The following is a 17,499-nucleotide window of genomic DNA, read 5'->3' as shown; positions in this document are numbered from 1 at the left end:
TGTGTGGCAAATATAGTACAGCGTTACAAAAAAGTGTTTTAATAAAGAAAAGAAGGCTGGCCCTTGTTTTCCCGTTTCATTAGTTAAGTGCGTATTAAACAATGCACATAAATACGCGTCACAACTCACGTGTTCCACGCCAAGCCATACAGTCACCGGATATCCGTTAACAAAGCGCTGTGTCCATGATGCATCAGAGATGAAGTTGAGATACCCCTGATAAGAGTAATGACGCAGCTCAGTCTCATGAAACAGTTATAAAAACTACTGGAGTATGGGAGCGGGATATCTGCACGTGAATCAGTGGTACTGTCAAGTCTCGTTAGCGTCATGGCGTGATGCACACCGTGCCCACTTGCTAGATATTTCCCAGAGGAGTGTTCAATCAAATCGTTTCAGGTCATCTGTATTTTTCATGTGTGAACAATCTCACTAGTCGTGACTTATCATTACTGCCCTAGATAATTTATATTTTATTCCTGATCTGACAGTTATATCCGCTGATCTCCGTAATCGATAAGAAACAGCAGGGGTGGGGGTGGGGTGGGGTTGGGGGATCGGGTTTGAGGGTGGATGGTGTGGGGGGTGGGGGGTGGGGGTATGCTTCTGGACCCGTCAGTACTATGTTCATGGAGGAGGGGGGGGGGGGGGGGGTATGTTCCTGGACCCATCAGTACCATGTTCATGGGGGTGGGGGGTGGGGTTATGTTCCTGGACCCATCAGTACCATGTTCATTGGGGGGTGGGGGGTATCTTCCTGGACCCATCAGTACTATGTTTATGGTTCACACCCAACTGCCAGACGGGGGATTGGGAAAAAATAGGGTCAACACCCAAATCTAAATGAAATAGATTTGATATCAATGAGTTTCCATCACATTATTGGTGAATCCGGTAGTCGTTTCCTTGCATTTTTTTAACCTGTCTGACAATTGGCACATCGAACTAATGGGAAGCCACCATTGCTGCGTTCTAATGTTTGTTAAATTTTGAGTGAGTGGGTTATGTTTAACGCCGCTTTTCACAGTATTCCAGTTATATAGCGGCGTGTCAGCTTAATGTGGGAGAAAAGCCCGAAGTGGTGCAGGTCTCAGACGTTTACTACTTCGGTGAAACCCACGAGCAGGGGTATGGTGCTCACAAACATAGAAACATAATCGGGACGAACCGGGATTCGAACCCACAATCAAAGGTTTCTCGCGTGCCCAAGGGTCTGCCTGGGCAGAAAGAAAATTCCATATTTATGCCATGTGTTACTTAAGGTCTTCCAGCCTTTCAGTAGCGATCGATGACTATTTTCGCCAGACTTTATACTTGGTATTCAAATTGAGATAAAAAGGTTCAACGTTGCGTTCAAGAATATTTCACTTATAGCGACGTGCGTGCGTTTGTGAGTTCGTGCGTGCGTGCGTGCGTGCGTGTGTTTGTACTAGTCCGGAATAATGCCGGTTTTATAGTTCTAGACCACTGAGATACCATACCCCACTCAGATACAGTATACTGACTATTCCTTGTTTTATCCCTTAATGCCGAGCTCCAGGTAGGGTAACAAAAAGTACCACCTTTTAACATCATTTTGACATGACGAGTCCAGATTAATGCTGGTTTTATAGTGCCATCCCACTGATATTTAACATAGCGTTCAAGAATGTTTCACTATAATAGCGACCTGTGTGACGTGTGTGTGTGGCTGCTTGTCCAGTCCGGACAGTTTTATAGTGCTACGCCAATGAAATACAATGCCGCAAATTAACATGTATAGCCCATACAGACTCAACATACTGGCACGGAGCTTACAAATCTCTTTTACCCCCTTAATGCCGAGCGCCAGGCAGGGTAACAATAAGTACCATTATAAAACGTCGTTTGGTATGACATTGCAACAGGACCGAACCACTAACATTCCGTTCTCCGATCTGTCTCTCTTTCCACTACACCACGGGGGTGATCACCTTGAATACAAAAAAATGACTGAGTGAGTGAGTGAGTTGGGTTTAACGCCGCTTTTAACAGTATTCCAGTCATATCGCGGCGTGTCAGCTTAATGTAGGAGGAAAGCCCCAAGTAATGCAGGTCTCAGACGTTTACCACTTCGTTGAAACCCACGACCAAGGGTATGGTGCTGACAAACCTAGAAACATAATCAGGGCGAACCGGAAGAATACAAAAAGAAACACTGCTACTTATAATCTATTGAAAAAAACTATAATGAAAATGAAATAACGCATTTATTTCCTCATAGGTATAATGCTTTAAAGGGAAAGCGTTCCTGGATACCGCTTTTGGAGGGACTGTTTCACACACGCCACTGAGGAAGAGTTATTGTTCTTCAAAGACGCCGTCATGTCCGCCAAATAATCACATTGTGTTTTTCACCGATTGTTTTTGTTCCAGATCTTCACCAATTTCCTCTTTTGGGTGCAACCCACACCTCATCGGTACAATGTCGTCGAAGAACCGGGTTCTCGCAACATTCGTTATACACGGACGGGTTGTCGTAATGGCCGCTGCAGTAGTAGCACTTCCGGCTTGTGTCTGCGTCGACGCACGGAGCTTGTGAGGAGATAACTCTTAAAAAGGTCAGCAGGAGAAACGGCAACATCAACAGGGCTGGAAGTGATATCTGAAAAAGAATGAGGAGTGAGTGAGTATGGTTTTACGCCCCTTTTAGCAATAATTCCAGCAATATCACGGCGGGGGACACCAGAAATGGGCTTCACACATTTTACCCATGTGTGGAATCGAACCCGGGTGTTCGGCTACCCATCGACCCTCTGATAAAACCCCCATGTCTTCAAAACCTAATATATTGTGTTCAAGGTAAGGAAATGCACATTTGTTTGAATTCTTCCATTCGTGACAATATTAAGTCATAAGGTTTGAAGATAAGATGAAATAAGTCATCTCTCCTCTTATCCGCGTATATTGTTGGATCGGTTGGTTAAGCTCGGAAACGCCTCCCTGGTCGAGTGGATACAACGTCTGCCATGGACCCGTGAAGATCCGGGGTAGAATATTTCTTCAGCAACCCATGCTTGCCTAAAAAGCGACTATGCTTGTCGTAAGAGGCGACTAACGGGATCGGGTGGTCAGGCTCGCTGACTTGGTTGATGCATCTCATCGATCCCAATTGCGTGGATTGATGATCATGATATCAATGACTGGATTGTCTGGTCCAGGCTCGATTATTTACAGACCGCAGTCATATAGCTGGAATATTGCTGTGTGCAGCGTTAAACAACAAACAAACAACAAAACGTCTGCTGTGAGAACGGAACATCGGTGGTTGGATTTCCTGACAGTCTCATACCGAGAACACATAATGGTTGAAAGATTGCGCTGAAGATAAAAGACATTAAGCAAGGACTGGTCAGGTCGGAGTCAGTGTACTGTGTCTGATTGGGGTATTCATGTTAAACTGCGGCATGGTATCTCATTGGGCTTGCACTAAAAACAGTCCGAACGAATCTGGACTCGTCATGTCAACTGATGTTAAACAATGGGACTTGTTGTTACCCTGCCTGGCGCTCGGCATTAAGGGATGAAACAAGGACTGGTCGGCTCGGTGTCACTATACTGTGTCTGAGTGGAGTGTGGACTCAGTGGTCTAGAACTTTAAAACCGGACTAGTACAAACACAAACGCACGCACGACGCACGCACTCACGCACGCACGCACGCACGCACGAACACACATACACGCGCACGTTAATCGCTAGAGTTCGTGTAATCTTGAACCCGACGCTAAACCTTATGCCTGGTTAAGCTCGGTGACTTGACTTATTTGAGCCGTATGGATTAGGTTTAGAATTGGTCTTCAGCAGCCCATGCTTGCAAGAGACGACAATGCTTGTCGTAAGAGGCGACAAACGGGATCGGGTGGCCAGACTCACTGACTTGTCATGTATGTCAATGTATTCCGATTCCGTGGAGGGGGCATGGGTGGCCTTGTCGTCTAAGGCGTCGCGATTCGCTGTGCAGAGTTACGTCCCTTGGGCACGCCAGAAACCTATGATTGTGGGTTTGAATCCCGGTTAGCCCCGATTATGTTTCTAGGTTTTTCAGCACCATACCCGTGCTCTTTGGTTTCACCGAAGTGGTAAACGTCTGAGAACTGCATCACTTCGGGCTTTCCTTCCACATTAAGCTGACACGCCGTGATATAACTGGAATACTGTTAAAAGCGGCGTTAAACCCAACTCACTCACTCACTGGTATTAATCCACTTTTTATGTCTATGTAGTCTCTGTTTATTTCGTGTGGAAACCTTTGACCAACTTCCGAGTATAACGAGATTAGATTGTTGAGTGACATAATAACGGCTGCCATTGCCACCATTGCAAGCTGACTTAAATGTCCCTGTGTCACCTATTCCGTGTAACTCTTAGTCATGGCGATAGCGTTATAACAGCGTCACCATGTTAACTACAGGTGCATTTTGTCACCGTCAACATTTGTTGGTACAATTTCGTCAAAACATTTCAAGAAAGCTTCACTTTAAGGTTTCTTAGAAACTGGCCGTACAGTATTATTTATCGCAGTTGTTGACGTAACGTGGAATGACGTCACGTCAGACGATGATGTCATAGACTTGAAGTTTTTTTACGTCATGTTTACACCGTTCGCATGCTATTCACAACTCGTGCATCGGGAGTCTTTTAAAGTCAGTTTATTTCTAACTTGAAGCGATGAAGTCAAATCATCCGATGGATGGATGGACGGACGGCCGGACGGTCGGATGGATGGATAGGTAGATGGATCGATAGATGGATATGAAGATGGATGGATGGATAGGTAGATGGATGGATGGATGGATAGGAAGATGGATGGATGGATGGATGATGGATATATAGGAAGATGGATGGACGGACGAATGGATGATTGGGTGGGTGAATGTTTGGATGGATAGATGGATGGATGGAAAGATGGGTGTATGGATGGATGGAAAGATGGATGGATGAGTGCAAAGATAGATGGATCGGTAGATGGTGGATGGATGGAAAGGCGGATGGATGGATGAATGGATGGATGGATAGGTAGATGGATAATAAATGTAAACACATCACATTCACATTACAAATGTTCCCTGATGATGCATGTGAAAGTTTAATGTTTCACACCAGTAATGCCTCGAAAGGGTTTCCATGACTTGGACAACGGAACCGTTTTAAGTATTTCAAGTACATGAAACACCAAAGGCGAGGGAAGAAATTCCGAGTAACGAGACGAGATTTCCCGTTTCAAAAATCACGACGGTGAAATAGTTTTCTCAATCCCCCCTTTGGGTTTTCCCAATTTATGGGTTGCTGAAGACCTATTGTAACCCGGATCTCCACGGGTCCACAACACTTTTAACACTGTGGCACTCCCTTTAGTAATACTATACTATAGCCTGAATATGCTTTTACGCCACTTTTAGCAATGTTTCAGCAATACCCCGGCGTGGGGCACCAGAAATGGGCTTCACACGTTGTACCCATGCGAAAAATCGAACCCAGATGTTTGGCGTGCTGAGCGAACACTTTAACCACTAGGCTACCCCACCGCCCCTGTAAGTATTTAGAAAATTGTTTCTGATAACGGATCCATGTCGTTCCGTTGTTACATAAAGGCTTGTTCACGTGCACGGAGAAAAAGTGCCTTCTCTGGTTATGGAGATATAAACTTAGATCATGGATAAATATTTGCGAAAGGATGAAGTATTCAGTAAAATACATTTATAACGAACACGTTTATAACAGACTGACCGATATAACGAACTTATTTGTTATTCCCGGCTATTTTTTCTATATATGCTGTTTATACGCTTATAACGAACTACGGTTATTGCGAACTAAAATTAGTGGTCCCTTTGAGTTCGTTATAACCGTAGTTTAATGTATAATCATACCCTCATCTTCCGTCAGGTGTTTTCGTAAACAACCCCCCTCCTTGCATGACTATTTCGTCCATAGAATGATGAATGTCTCAAGTATATTCCCCTCGAACAAACAACAACCCTATATCGCCTCCGTGGCCTTGCATTAGAGCGTCCGCACGGAGAGCGGAAGGTCAGGGGTTCGATCCCCGGCCGCGTCATACAAAAAGACGCTAAAAGATGTTAGTTGTTGTTAACCTGCCTGGCACTCGGCATTAAAGGACTAAAACAAGGACTGGTCGGCTCGGAGTCAGTATACCGTGTCTTAGTGGGGTATTCATGTTAAACTGGCATAATATTTAAGTGGGAAAGCACCATTAAATAAATATTAGTCCGGTCTAGTACAAGCAGCCACACACACACGCGTGCATGCACGTCGCTATTGAAGTGCAGTGATCTTGGACGCGACGTAAACCCCATTTCACCTCATCATCTCACCAACATCCCAACCAAAATGGACTTACCTTCTTCATAATTGCAGCAGCGCGTGCGACGTTCCGTGTCAGTGTGTGGAGTAAAAGTTATGTGTTGACAAACAGAGACAATCCGTCCCATTATATAAAGCCATACATGTCACGTGGACACTTATTAAATTGTTTCTGTCGGGGTGTTGTAATATGAGATGTCGTCGCAATGGTGTCGGAAGCAGTTGATGGTGGTGCCGTGAATTGATAGTCTGTTGTCAGAAGCGTCAATCCCCCTGATGGCAGGCAGCAATATTATCGTTTTGGATGATTGCTTGAAAAAATAATTCGGAAGAAATTGAAAGAATGAAAATACTCAAAACTCAAAGATTCTTCAAGTATATATAACTTATTAATTATGTACATAACTACAGGTTATAAAATGCAGTGTTGCGGTTAATACAATATTCAAAGTATATGTGGCAAAACCTTTTGGGAAAATCACACGATAGAAAAAAATAGATTAGGAGAGTATATTGAAGGGTTATGGAGAACAAAGACATTTAAATTTGGTTCCTTTTCATATATAACTGCGACGTCATATTTGAGTGACGTAACGTCGTCATAGCAACGAGGAGTGTGGAAATGGGCCCCGTTAGCGCTAAGATGATCGTAACTCCCATACTTTAACATATTCTTACGATGATCGTAGCACTAAGGGGGCACGGGTGGCCCAGTAGTCTGAGGCGCCGCGATTCGCTCTGCAGAGTTGCGTCCCTTAGGCACGCCAGAAACCTATGATTGTGGGTTCGAATCCCGGTTCGCCCCGATTATGTTTCTAGGTTTGTCAGCACCATACCCATGCTCGTGGGTTTCACTGAAGTGGTAAACGTCTGAGACCTGCATCACTTCGGGCCTTCCTCCCACATTAGGCTGACACGCCGTGATATAACTGGAATACTGTTAAAAGCGGCGTTAAACCCAACTCACTCACTTACAGCACTAAGGTCGCTTTGTGGAGCGGGGCCCTTGCCTATGAGAGGCTTGCTTAATTTGTCTTAAGAGTGCCCACTTCACGTTTGATTAAGCAGATGCTACACGATTTCATTGACGGTTTTATAAATGATATGAAAAAAAACAATTTCGAAAAAAAACAACAACGTAAAGTCTGGAGGGTAATTTAAGGTTGGAAAGGGTGCACGGGAATCACGCACGCACGAACGATTACGGTGTTAGCGTTGGGTGTCTCAACGTGCGTGATTCCCGTGCACCCTTTCGAGTTGAGTTGATTGGTTCAACTGTGTCATATGGCCCTGTGACGCAGGGGTAGCATTATGCAGATGGATGTTACAACGAATGCGCGTTCCAACCGTGACGAACAGGTCTGGTTGTTGATGAAATATAGTGATAGCTAAATAGACAGATTTTTTATTCATGCACCGATTGTCTTTAAATGTAATATCCAGTTATGTATGACTGTTTAATAATCTCATACCAACTTTGACTGGAGTAGGTCCGATAGTTTTTCAGATCTTGTAGTAAACGTCGGTACCTTAAATTACCTTCCAGACTATACACATCACCAAACTTAGCTTATTGGTTCTATCGGTGTTTCCGTGATTCAGATCGACAACACCGTGAAAATATTGGACTCACGCCACTTCACTCAGCTGCAATGATTACCCGTTTGGATTTGTGGATGTAGATAAGAGAAAACAAAGCAGTCAGTCCCCTTTACTTTTACCGGTAACCTCGATCTGCATGGGGACAAATGTTTATCTCCTCAAAGACGTCATCGGCTGTTTTTCGACCTTTTTGCCTCCACATTATGTCAGCACTTATTTTCAGCGGTCCATTCATAAAGTATTCACCGTTATACCCAGTGGAATCTGTCTCGGAACGTGATCGAGACTTGTTATTATCCGGCGTTGATGTTTTGATAATCATGTAAGCTATTAGATGATCAAAGGTAAACAAAACAGCCAATCAGCTTATCAAAACAAAAGTTTCCTCTTGTATTCTAGTGGGGCTATATTGATAAAAGCGCGCCCATCCTTAGCATGATGAAGGCGGTTTAGGATTGTAGGCCGGCACCGACGTGTTCATGGTATTGCATTGTATCTAAGTTAGTGAGTGAGTATGGTTTTACGCCGCTTTTAGCAATATTCCAGCAATATCACGGCGGGGGACACCAGAAATGGGCTTCACAAATTGTACCCATGTCGGGAATCGAAACCGGGTCTTCGGCGTGACGAGCGAACGCTTTAACCACTAGGCTACCCGCCCAATGGGATCTGTGTGCGTGAGTATGGTTTTACGCCACTTTCAGCAATATTCCAGCAATATCACGGCGGGGGACACCAGAAATGGAGCATGGGTTCTGACTGACATGAGATCAGGATCATTCACTCACGGTGTCGCCGTGAATCAATGACTGGTTAGAATGACGGAAATTCTAGACAACCTAGTATGCGATAGGGACAATAAAGCACTGTTACTGATACAGATGTTATTGACCTAGGGCTGTTTGCAGTGGGCAGAGATGGTAACGTGGGTAAAGACTGGATGCATGTACACGTTAACCTACCCCGTGGGGGCCTAGGTTAGAATAATCACCATCAATCTATACTTAAAAGATCCTAATGGCTCGAACTGTCACGCGCGGTGACGTCATTGCGTGTTATCGTATCCTGTTGACCGTTGCTGAAAATATCCATCACTGGATTCAGCGTTAAGCAACGAACATACATAGATAAGTAAAGAATTAACTTTAACACACGAAGAATGCAAGTTAAATAATAAAAGAGCGTGTCTTACAGAATAGAAAATTAGAACGAATGAAATAAGTATTGAGTGGATAAATCAAATACATATTTTAGTTCTAAAAGGATTCTGCTAAGATATGAAATTTTGACTGTTAATTTAAATTGTATTTCGATTGAAAAGACCACTAATGCTAAATAATTCCAATTTTCAATAAATTACATTATTTGTTAACTCATTGGTGAACGACAACGGGTACTTATAAGAAGCTATTACCTACACGGTACGTAAGTAAGTGACTTATAATAATAATAATAATAATAATGTCATTTGTCAAGTACTTGATTTGGTGAGAATCAAGTATACATTCATAAAAGCAATGCACGGTGAACCATTATTGTAAAGTTCATAGCTTCACAGAGCATTATATATATACTCAACAACAAAAGTTCCTGTGACACCAATATTTTAGTGTATTTTTCAAACAAGTATAGTTTGGTTTTCAACATTGTAGTACATGTATGGACTCAAGTCACAAAAATGCAACTGCTACAGAAAAGCATGCATTCGATGCAAAAGTTGACTTTTATGCAAGCCCCATGCATTTCAGTCCCCAAGAATGGGTATAAAAACATGGACGTTAACGGGATTCCATATGCATCGTGCTGACAACAACCACTCAGAAAACAACAAAATTACGCAATTATTCAACATTACGAAATGCCACGCCTGTCCGAAAATGAGCGTCCGCGAGCCATTGGTATTCTTGAAGCAGGATCGAGTCAACGTGATGTTGCAAGACAATTTAACGTCCACAGAAACACCATTTGGTGTTTATGGCAACGTTGGCAACAGACGAATGCAGTCAGAGACCATCCTCGGAGTGGCAGACCACGCATAACCAATAATCGACAAGACAACTGGATTCGAGCAACACACCTACGAAATCGATTTCAGCCAGCAGCAGTGACTGCAAGGAGCATCCCTGGCCTTCGATGAATATCTTCACAAACCGTACGTCGTCGCCTCAGATGTGCAAGGATTGTCGCCAGTCAGACGTCCCATTTTGACAGGAAACCACCGTCAAGCACGTCTACAGTGGTGCAGACAGCGTCTACGCTGGACGGCCATGCAGTGGGTACAAGTTCTATTCACTAACGAGTCTCGTTTTCACCTCAGCCACAGCTATGGACGGATTCGAGTGTACCGACGTCGAGGTGAACGTTACGTCAATCGTTGTGTTATGGAAGAAGATCGGTTCGGAGGCGGCAGCGTTATGGTATGGGGTGGGTTTACAGCAAGACAGAGGACCCGTTTGATAGTGGTAGAGGGAAATCTCAATGGACAGCGCTACCGCGACGAGATCACCGTTTTTGCGTCGTCATGGCCCAGGCATTACCTTTCAACGTGACAACGCCCGGCCTCACATTGCTCGACTTGTTCAGGATTCTCTTCAACAAAACAACGTGAATGTCATCCCCTGGCCGGCTCGCTCCCCTGATCTCTTACGAATCGAGCACATGTAGGGTGAAATGGATTGGCGCTTTCGACGTCAACCACGTGTTCCACAGACACTCCAGGAACTTCGAAACATACTCCAGCAGATATGGACAGATATCCCACAGGACTTTGTGCGACGCCTGGTCCAATCCATGAGACGAAGATGTGTTGCTTGCATCGCAACCAGAGGTGGACAGACACCCTATTGATTTGTAAATTGACATTTTGGCATGTTTATGGGTTGTTTTTTTATGAAATCAAGCATTTTCTGAAATCAGTATGGCAAACTAAACCATTTGAACACGTACAGGGGTCTTTTATCTGTTGCAAACCGAAATTGTTTCAGATTTGGTAAAAATCATAACTATGCATTCAATCTTATTCAATGTCACAGGATCTTTTGTTATTCAGTATAGATAAGTAAAGAATTTAACATACGAAGAATGCAAATTAAATAATAAAATAGCGTGTCTTCCAGAATATAATTTAGCTCGAATGAAATAACGTTTTGGATGGATAATATATTTTAATTATAAAACGATTCAAATGCAATGCACAGTGAACCATTATCTTAAAGTTCATTGCTTCACAGAGCATAATAGATACATCATGCTTATATTCAAGCCGCTAACATAGTGTGAAATGTCATCAGTGTGCTGAGGCTGAATGATTCGCCCAAAGATTACTACCATTTTTAACAAAGGTTTAGACTAACACTTAACCTTTGAATTTTTTTTTTTCAATAATGGTATTTTTTTTCCAAAGAATCTTTCCTCCTCTGGTGTGTTCATGTGGGATCAATAAAACTAGACTTGGTTTAGTTTGATCTAGACGTGCCTAGGCTTTTGGTAATAAAATATTGCATAGTCATGGCGCAGGACTAAAAAAAGATTATTCTTCAATCATTAATGAACGCTTTGGTGGACTGAACGTTGTACGTTTAAGTACCTAGATACACGTGGTACAACATTGAGAGATCCAGTGAGTTTATACATCACATCTTCCCGAGGCAAGGGAGTTATCATTAACTGACTGTAAAAGTTCAGGTTCCACCCTTGTCGAACTTGGCTGGATTTCTGGGATCCGTCGTAGCGCCACCAGTGACTATTAGGAGTTATCTCCCTTCTAAGTCTCTCCTAATGACCAATCAGATTTCATCTCTCACATCACTTGCATTTGCTTCAAACAGAATGGCGACGCCAAGTCAAGACGATCTAATCGATAATGAAATATTCTATATTGTGATAAAACGGGTCTTAATTCGCGAAGTGCATCAACTCACGTGATAAGGTTGAGGGGTTCACCCATAGATGGGGTTCGAATACGTCCTACTCTATTATTGCCTACACTGCACGAACCTTAGTACTTCCTCAAATTGGGTAAGGGGCGGTCGGGTAGCCTAGTGGTTAAAGCGTTTGCTCGTCACGCCGAAGACCCGGGTTCGATTCCCGACATGGGTACAATGTGTGAAGCCCATTTAAGGTGTCCCCCGCCGTGATATCGCTGGAATATTGCTAAAAGCGGCGTTAAACCATACTCACTCACTCACTCACTCAAATTGGGTAAATTTTGTCATTGCCTTCAGTGTTTCACGTTTTAGCGAGAGCACTCCATGCGCCAGGAACATATAACACTATTTGCCAACGTTCAGGGTACATACGAAATATGGTGAAGAGGATATAATTCAACACATACACCAAAAAAGGTTTAACAAACTATTCTGAATCAATCCACTGATTGCATTGAAACAAAAGATCTGTGATGAAGGATTTACGTTCAAATATATAAATATAAAATTAATTATATCAAACCCACAACTGTATGTTAAAATATCCAGGTTTTTGTTTAACGCCGCTCTATATTCCAGCTTTATGCCGGCGGTATGTAAATAATCAAGTTTGGAACAGGCAATCCAGTGATTGACATCATGAGCATCGATCTACGCAGTTGGGATACGCCGACATGCATCATCCAAGTCAGCGAGCCTTTCCACCCAATCCCGTTAGTTGCCTCTCACGAGAAGCACGGGTTGCTGAAGCCCAATATTATAACCCAGATCTTCGCGGGTCTAGTCAACAGGGATAGAAGTGTACTGCTTAACTTACAAGTAAATGTTTGTAAATAGCGTTTTCACAAGCTAAAACAATTGTTCTAAATGTAATCTTTACAAGCATAAACGATTATTGTAAATACATTTCATGATATCTACCTGTATAACTATGATATTTACGATTATTTAATACATGTAAGTATTTATCTACGATCATGCCACATAAATATTATATTTTCGCTTATCATATTGTCATAAAGCGTTCAAAGAGCTCTGGACTATGGAAATTTCTTATGATTATTGAAAATGATTTATAGCTTATATTTACATTATTTCAAATTAATTATCATTTACATATGATATTTACAAGCATAAACAATTAATTTAGGTATTATATTTGCAATATTTATTTACAAGAATAAACTATTGTTGAAAATATTATACTTACAAGGATAAATAATTATGGCAGATATAGTTTTAAGCATAATCAATAGTTGCTTGATTTTGACCTCTGCACTATTAACATGGCCACATTCCAAGTGATATATAAATTCAATAGTTCAACAACAGGTCTAGGGTCAAATATTTCTTCTGCAGCAAAAAAATGATAATATACTTTACCAAATAATTAAGAATTGACCTTCACTTTGTGTGAGTTCATTGGAGTATGAACCTGCATAGAGTGAGGGCCAAACTGTATGAACGTTGGAGCTTGCGACAACGTTCATACAATGTTTGGCCCTCACTCTAAGCAAGTTCATACTCCAATGAACTCACACAAAGTGAAAGTCAATTCTTATAATTTTTTATCACAATTTCTTTCCTCAAAGGACGTAGGCCAAGATCTAAACACAATTTTATTTAATACCTGTGACTTCATGTTTACACTGACAGCCAAACAACAACCAGCTATATCGCGGAATAAAATAGTTCCCCAAAAAGAGAGGTGGCATGAGCGTATGGATGCAGAACTTGCTCTTCAGAAACATCTCACGCAACACATGTGTTCATATAATATCCCCATTAGATGAAAAAGGTCTGTAATGAACTACCTCAGTAAGTCAGTCACAATGACAGCGCGTCGTAATACATTTACATCAGGTACAAGACGTCAAAATGGCCGACGCGATAAACGTGACGGGGGGGGCGGGGGGGATTTCCGAAGTTGTTAATGAACCTGTGGCGGTTACATGTGTTAGTCATCATTGATCAACTGACCGATTATTGAAAGGTTATTAAAGATGCGTCAAACAGACGGTCAGTGACAGCCTCGACACATATCGAGTCGATACTGACGATAGTTTGGATGTGCATTTTTTCGTTTGTTCATTAGGATGGGCCGTAGCGAGGAAATTCGTGAACAATCATGCAGTCAAGCTCTCTTACATTTCTCAATGTATACTGAAATGCTGAGACCAAGATTAAAAGGTTCTAAATGATCAGAAATAATGCTTATGTATGTTTTCGTGCTAGGGAATTCCCAGGGCTTTCCCCAGGAATGTGGAAGTCGTCCGTCAGTGTTTACGTCATTTCAAGAACACGGTCTCGTGAAAAACGTATGAACGTCAAATTGTGTCGTTCATACGCTTATGAACGTCAACTTCGCGGTCATGTGATCGACCTCTCGTCCAATGGAAAAGCCGTATATCGTGTAAACGTCAAATTAAAAAATTATTACAATGTACACAATGATCAAGGGCCCGCATGCATAGTGATATACTTTACACAATGATATACTTTACACAGTGACACAATGTACAAAAATATATACTGTGCGCAATGATACATTCTGCATAGTGATGCAATGTACACAATGATATACATTACACAATGACATACTGTACACAATGATACACTGACTGATATACTGTACACAACTATATACTGCTAACACTCGGCATAGTGATATACTTTACACAATGATATACAGTCAAGACCCGTTAATCCGACATCGATGGTTGCATATGATTATGTCGGATTAACAAGTATGTCGGATTAACAAGTATGTCGGATTACCGAAATTAAGTAGTATCAACGGTCGTGATCGAAAATCGGACAACTACACGATATATACGATTCAAACGCGTAATAAAACAGTATAAAATAATTATTCAATATTGTTACGTTACATTGTTCTTAGTTCTCGCTACCGCTTGTTTAGCGTCATTAGCGTCGGATTGTCGGATAAACGAGACTGAACTGTACTGTACGTACGGACACATTTTGAAGAGTGATATACTCTACACAATGATACAACGTACACAATGATATACTGTGCACAACGATATACATGTACACGATATGCTGTACACAACGATATATTGTACACAATGATATGCTGTACACAATGATATGCTGTACACAATGACCCTACACAAAATATGCCATATTCAGCAGTAGACTTGTCTCACCTTAAGAAGAACGACTGGCAGCCATGTGAGCTGTTCAATGGTGGGCCGCGTTGACGTCTATGAAACTAGAGTGGAAATATTTCTCTTACATCCTCTAGGCGGAGGAACGTTGTCCCATATATCCTGGTGTGGGAATACGACCTTCCCAATAGCAGTTCCCTGACCTATGTCCAAGTAGCTATTTCCCAGCTCCGCATGGAACATGCATTGTTGTATATGAGGTGTTACACTTAGGAATGCGGACGTCGAAAGAGGGTGAATTCAGACGCGCTGTTCTCAATGAAGTCAACTGACCAATCAGTATTGAGAATATCCTGCACATGTACAGAAAGTTCTTACACGCAATGTTTCCCTACTTCAAATAGTAGACACTATTTCCTATAGGTGTTGTTTTGTAACAACTAGTTTTGGGGAAAAGGAATCAAGTCGGATGTAGCCAAGTTGGAACTGCTTGTTACCATGGCAGAGTCATGTTTTGCTACACGGCAGTAGACGTCACCATTTGATATTCTGGGCGGGGCCTGGGATTATAGCGACCAAAATAAATTGTCCCCGAAAATTCTTGAAAACATGCTGCAGACTTTTGAAAAGAAATTTGTCTGCCGCATTATTGAAAGGTGTTTTTTCTTTTAAAAAACCCACACAAATCAGGCTCATAGTTCTGGATAAAAATATTTCTTTTTTTTAGCTGTAGCTGAAAAATATCTAATCTTGATAAAAAAATCAAGGTCCCTCTAGAATATCACGTGGTCGGTCTCTAATCAAATCCATCCTGGTAATTGAACCCAATGGAGCTCAAGGTTTGAACGGGTATCCAACACTCCATCGTAAAAGGCGATACTTATTGGTATTTTTCATCTACGAGGGGTGTCCATTAAAGATTTCCCCTGATCCACTTCCGATGTACCTAGTGTAATGAAACTTGGCATAGGTATTAGTCTTTCTCCACAAAGGAACCGCCAAGAGTTACACACTTCTCCCATCGTTTTATGCAACTATGGAGATCTCGATTGTAAAAGCCCTCATTTTGCGTCTCAAACCAGGACTTGACTGAAATCAGTGTTTCATCATCTGTGAAACGTTTTCTCTTCAAAAATGACTTCATGGTTGGGAAGAGGTGGAAGTTAGATGGTGTAAGGCCAGGCGAGTAGGGAGGATGTGGAAGGATTTCAGCAGATTATTCACTTGGGAGATACACTGGACAACTGTACTAACGTCGGCGCAGCTTACATGCACGTTGACAACTGTTATGACGTCGGCGCAGCCTACATGCACGTTGACAACTGTTATGACGTCGGTGCAGCTTACATGCATGTTGACATCTGTAATGACGTCGGCGCAGCCTACATGCATGTTGACAACTGTTATGACGTCGGCGCAGCTTACATGCACGTTCACAACTGTTATGACGTCGGTGCAGTCAACATGCACGTTGACAACTGTAATGACGTCGGCGCAGCTTACATGCACGTTCACAACTGTAATGACGTCGGTGCAGCCAACATGTACGTTGACAACTGTTATGACGTCGGCGCAGCCAACATGTACGTTGACAACTGTTATGACGTCGGCGCAGCCTACATGCATCTTGACAACTGCGGAATCGTCGTTTGATGTGACTGGCGTTGAAGTCGAACATTATGAGAAACTAGATGATCAGCTAAAAGGGAATGTTAATAAATAGAAATAAGTAAGTTTTTCGGTGGTATATGAGCAATAGTATAACATATGATATATAAAATGTGAACAGTGAATCAATGAATTCAAGATGGCATTTATATATAACCAAGGATATACACGATAAGTTAATGCGACTTCAGATTGTATTTCGTATATATAACTACTTACATAATTCTCTACTAATAACTGATAGGAACCGACCAAGTTGCATAAGAGGCGTTTTAGATTCTTGGTGTTCACTGGCAGATGAGGTATTCACTATCGATATATTACTGTTCGTTTTCTAAAAGCCTCACAGCGAAATAAATAGTGAAATTAGTCTGCAATGCCTGGTGAGTTACTCAATTTACAGAAGCGATCTTCTCTAGGTGTATTGCGCAATCTACCGGACTCAGTGGGAAAGTAATAGTTTTTCATGTTAAATTTTACTAGTGCGTGCGTGCGTGCGTGCGTGCATGTGGCCACCGACCTTCCTCTCTCGGGGCAGGCGCTCTATCGACTAGACGACATCGGTCTCCTTGGAACAGAAGATCGAAAGGTATTTCAACTTTACATGAGAAACAGCAATGTTAATGCGATATTTCCGTCCTACAATTATGAACAATGTGAGGTATGCATATTAAGTGGGCGATGCACACATCAAATCTCGGTTCACTTCAAAATGAAACCCACATCTAGTCTGCGATCGAGTGGTACCACTTAGATAATTACTAACCCCCGCTGCGCCCATTTGGAACTGCCGTATAAACAAATACCAACATATTTGCCCCATATT

The 17,499-nt window shown here is 42.2% G+C and overlaps 1 long non-coding RNA gene across 1 annotated transcript; it reads right to left on the bottom strand.

The window, feature by feature from the left end:
* Positions 1–2,238: 2,238 nt before the first annotated feature.
* On the bottom strand, positions 2,239–15,202 carry LOC139457729 (uncharacterized). The gene is made up of 3 exons (XR_011652623.1): positions 15,045–15,202; positions 6,381–6,654; positions 2,239–2,623 (listed from the first exon to the last, which is right to left on the bottom strand). It is a non-coding gene; the product is annotated as an uncharacterized lncRNA (long non-coding RNA).
* Positions 15,203–17,499: the final 2,297 nt, after the last annotated feature.

The sequence above is a fragment of the Haliotis cracherodii genome, unplaced genomic scaffold, assembly GCF_022045235.1.
Source record: "Haliotis cracherodii isolate W230 unplaced genomic scaffold, xgHalCrac1.p SCAF_12, whole genome shotgun sequence".
Classification (NCBI taxonomy): domain Eukaryota; kingdom Metazoa; phylum Mollusca; class Gastropoda; order Lepetellida; family Haliotidae; genus Haliotis; species Haliotis cracherodii.
Note: the sequence above shows the minus strand (reverse complement) of the source record. Positions and strands in the feature narration are given on the sequence as shown.